Source organism: Cryptomeria japonica, chromosome 3 (genome assembly GCF_030272615.1).
Source record: "Cryptomeria japonica chromosome 3, Sugi_1.0, whole genome shotgun sequence".
Lineage (NCBI taxonomy): Eukaryota > Viridiplantae > Streptophyta > Pinopsida > Cupressales > Cupressaceae > Cryptomeria > Cryptomeria japonica.
Window position 1 is genome coordinate 778,668,453 of NC_081407.1, and position 5,249 is coordinate 778,673,701.

Consider the following 5,249-nt stretch of genomic DNA (forward strand, 5'->3'; position numbering starts at 1 on the left):
AATGTAGCCTTATAGGATTTTCTGAAGAAAGACCATGAGATCCAGTGCTAAACGTAGCTTCTAGAGATGCCACTGAAATACAAGCACAACTACATGAAGAGATCCATCTAAAAGAAGAGTACGCTTGACAACTAAGTGATGCGCAAGTCTTGATTTCAAGGGAGAAAGAGAGATTTGAAACAAAGTTCCATGGAAAAGAGAATGGCCTAGAGAAAGACAAGAGGAAATTTCTAGACATAGAGGTTTTATTGTAGCAGGAATGAGATCTCATGTCTCAACTCCAACAGACTGTGCAGGATGGGACTGTCAAGATCCTTGCTTTGGAGAGCCAAGTGTTCATCAAGAAAGACAAGTGTGGGGAGCTGCAACATGAAGTAACAACAAAGAGTGAGGAAGTCTCATGGCTGCTAAGTATTCCTCCACCCATATAGGTTTCTCAAGATTTTTCTCTGATCCTAGTAGAATTGTATGTTTCCCATTGGGAAATAATTAAGAAGAACAACCCCTTGTTGCAATGCATGCTGAGGTTCATCAGGGAAGTGCAATACCTCTGCAGTAAGGTGAGAGCCCTCATTAATAGGTCTTTGGTTGTCATTGGTCCCAAGATCCCCATTGCTTGGGACTTGATCCAGATGCTCTATGTGGCTCAATATGAAGAGTTAAGAGAGAAGGGAATAGCTGACCATCGACAATTGATAAAGAAGACCAATGTATTCATCAACCACCATGGAGTGATTATGCACATATCAGCGATGCTTGAGCCATTGCAGATCTCTGTTCCAAACATTAAGAAACGCATAGAGAGGTTTGTTTCATTAGGCCTACCTTCTCCATTCCTCGCAGATGGTTTTGTACTGGGGGTTGAGGAAGTATTAAATCAGGTCAAGCATTTGTAGTAGGACAAGACCTTCCTACAATGCTTGAACAATCCTATCTCAGCGGAAGAGGTAGAGCATCTCCTGCATCCCCTAGCCTAGCTCTATGTGCTCTTGAAACTAGTTCATGATGAACCAATAGGCTTGTCATTTGATGAGATAATCTATTTGGATCAACATTATTAGAACCTAGAAGCACAAGTATTTCCCTCCAAGGAAGAATGGTTCCCATCACAATAAGTCTTTGATCTACTCCGCCCTATCTTGACATGAATTCTGGTCTCCGAACTAGCAATATTGGGTTCGAGCATTCTGCAAGCAGAATGCCCCATTTTAGTCACCAAGAAATTTTAGCATGAAAGGAAAAGTTCGTAGGTGGCATTTTTTATCAGGTAGCACCCCTTTCTTTTTGACTTTCCAGCTATCATTAACACATGAAATGTGTAGGCCAAATGTCATCTTGGCATTGTTCATGATGGCCCTCTTTTTCTAGTTTGAAGTTAGGGGGAACGCGGATTTGACAAGTGGCTTGGGTTTTGATGACCGAGCATTCCTTTAGACCCCACCCTACATCATGCAAAGATAGGGACACATGTCTCATTTGCGCTGCCCATTCTATTTCTGTTTCTGCACTCTTTTGTGGATGTCCTCGGAGTCATTGTGTGTTTTCTATTGTGACCTCTCTCTCAAGCTGTGGTTCATGTCAAAAATATTTGTTCAAGCAGGAATGGAGATCATCACGATAAGGTGGAAGTAACAACCTCAAAGGTGGTTTTGCTGGGTGCATTCCTGGAGGATGCCACAATAGTTTTTGTTGGCATTTTGATGATGTTCTAATTGTCATTGATGGACACAAACTTGCTTTGTGTAAACTTTCTTGATGTATGAGTTATGCTCAACAGGTATTTGTTCCAACTGGTATTATGTATTATAGTCTTTTGACTATTGGCGTTTTGCAAAAGATGTTTACCAGTCACAATCTGACTAAAGACCTCAAGTGATATAAAGACCTCAAGTGGTTTGAGAATGTCAAGCGGTACGAAGGAACAAAGCGGTAGTTAACATTTTTCCAGTCTTCATTTTTGACAACCGGTAATCGGTAAATTCTATGAATCGGTATTAATCTATGATGAGTTACCAACTGGTATTTCCTTTGATAAGTTATCATCCACTGACACTTTGGCGGTGATTTTGTGTCATGTTACCAAATGTGTCTAGATGCACTTAACCTAAGAACTTTTAATTCAATCCTATTGGACCAACATGAAATCAGACTCCTTTGTAAGGACATCATGTATAGGGTTTTAGATGATGATAAGAATTTGTATGTGCGATCATAGAAGAGAAGATTAGGTCTGTGTGAAGAGTAGGAGTGTGGAGATATTGAAGACTGAAGTAATGCTGAAATGCATTAACAATGAGGTATCAAGGATCTAACCAAGCATACTGTGCTCATATCTAGATCACTCACTTGTTGATTACTCACATCTTTGACAAGTCTGAAACCCTTAATCGGGTAGGCCTAGCAAAGCCTCTATAAATCCTCTAAAAAGGTGGTTCACAACTATGAATCTGAAATCCTCTCACAAGGTAGTCTTTAACAAGACTTATCTCCTAACAAAGATCTAGATTCCTAACAACATCTGTTCTGGTGAAGAACAGTGTATAACCTTAACCGATCTGGTTTCTATTCTGTAGATAGTTACTTTTGAGTTTTTGATCACCGTGGTTTTCCCCATTTGGGTTTCCACATCAAAACATCTTGCGTTATGGTGATTGTGCTTCTATGGGTGAATGCTTTAATTTCTATTTGGTTTGCATTTATCCTAACTGGTTTATTAGTGAATCTGTTGTACCAGTTATCTACTAAACTATTTAGAAATTTGAGTACAGTGTTTTTTGGTATACTAATTCACCCCCCCTCTTAGTATTCATCAATTGGTATCAGAGCCAACCTTTATATAAGTAGCCACTTTGAAGGAGATATGAGGGAATACACTGTGAGGGAAGTTACTCATTGTCTCACTCAGACTGAGAGAGCCTATGATGAGCTAAAAGTCAAGTATAAAGCCTCTCTCACAAAAAGAAGAGAGCATGTTGAGAAACTAATGGGGCTTACTGAAAATAGTTCTTCTGATGAAGCAGACATGGATGCCCTAGTTGAAGAAGTTGAAAAACTGAATGAATCTAATGCCAACCTGAGAAGGGAACTGAAAGGACTGACTATCAGAATATGTCAAGAGCTTGAGAACTGAAGGAAAGCTGAAGATCTGGTAAAAGACAAAGATCATGAGATCTCCAAGCTAAAGCAAGAAATCAGTGCCCTTACCGCTCATCTCCAAGAAAGTAAAGTGGAAGAAGAAGAAATGCAAGGTGAACTAAACATGGCTATTTTTGAGAAAGCAACCTTGAAGGAATCCAATGCTTCTATTTCCAAAAAACTTATTGAGAAAAAGGAGATACTTGCCAAATTCAATCAAAGTACTGCTAAGCTAGAGCAAAAGCTTGAATCAGCAAAATAGGTAAAGAATACCACTGGACTTGGTTTCTCCGGTTATGAGGAAGGTGAGACCTCTGGAACAAAAGATGTAGCATCAAAGAAGCAACCAACATCAAAGGATAAAGGTAAGCAAAATTTTAAACCTGTTTTCTTTAATTGTCTCAAGGAAGGACATACTTCTAATGTGTGTAGAAATAAGGCCTACAATAATTTTCCTTATTTTCTAAACAATAAGCCTAGATCCAATAGATTCAATGGAAACTGCTATGCATGCAACAAGTTTTGGCATAGGGAATTTGAATGTGGTTTTGTTTTGTACAACACTAGGAGGTACCCTCCAAGGACTCAAGGAGTTATCCTGGAACCCACTGTCAACCGGAATCCAAACCAATATAATTCCTATGACCATCAGTTAGGTGGTGGTGGCTATAAAGTGACAACTAGTTGGAGAGCAACCTGTTTGATCTGTCATGGTAGTGGTCACATTGCTACAACATGCAGAAGGAAGAATGGTGATTGTGCTCCTATTGATGAATGCTTTATTTTCTATTTGGTTTGCATTTATCTTAACCGATTTATTAGTGAATCTGTTGTACCGGTTATCTGCTCAACTATTTAGAAATTTGAGTACAGTGTTTTTTGGTATACTAATTCACCCCCCTCCCCCCCCCTCTTAGTATTCATCAATTGGTATCAGAGCCAACCTTTATATAAGTCTAACCACTTGGAAGGAGATATGGGGGAACACACTGTGAGGGAACTTACTCATTGTCTCACTCAGACTGAGAGAGCCTATCATGAGCTAAAAGTCAAGTATAAAGCCTCTCTCACAAAAAGAAGAGAGCATGCTGAGAAAATAATGGAGCTTATTGAAAGTAGTTCTTTTGATGAAGCGGACATGGATGCCCTAGTTGAAGAAGTTGAAAAATTGAATGAATCTAATGCCAACTTGAGAAGGGAACTAGAAGGACTCACTATCAGAATATGTCAAGAGCTTGAGAACCGAAGGAAAGCTGAAGATCTGGTAAAAGAGAAAGATCATGAGATCTCCAAGATGAAGCAAGAAATTAGTGCCCTTACCGCTCATCTCCAAGAAAGTAAAGTGGAAAAAGAAGAAATGCAAGGTGAACTAAACATGGCTATTTCTGAGAAAGCAACCTTGAAGGAATCCAATGCTTCTATTTCCAAAGAACTTACTGAGACAAAGGAGATACTTGCCAAATTCAATCAGAGTACTGTTAAGATAGAGCAAAACTTTGAATCAACAAAACAAGTAAAGAATACCACTGGACTTGGTTTCTACGGTTATGAGGAAGGTGAGACCTCTGGAACAAAAGATGTAGCATGAAAGAAGCAACCAACATCAGAGAATAAAGGTAAGAAAAATTTTAAACCTGTTTTCTTTAATTGTCTCAAGCAAGGACATACTGCTAATGTGTGTAGAAATAAGGCCTACAATAATTTTCCTTGTTTTCTAAACAATAAGCCTAGATCCAATAGATTCAATAGAAACTTCTATGCATGCAACAAGTTTGGGCATAGGGAATTTAAATGTGGGTCTGTTTTGCACAAGACTGGGAGGTACCCTCCAAGGACTCAAGGAGTTATCCCAGAACCCACTATGAGCCAGAATCCAAATCAGTATAATACCTATGACCATCAGTCAGGTGGTGGTGGCTATCAAGCAACAAGTGGTTGGAGAGCAACCTGTTTGATCTGTCATGGTAGCGGTCAAACTGCTACAACATGCAAAAGGAAGAATGGTAGTATGAACAATGGATGATGGAGAACACCTAGAATGGTATGCTATCATTGCAACAAACCGGGCCACACTACCAGAACCTCCATAATGAGAAATAACCTATCGGATAATA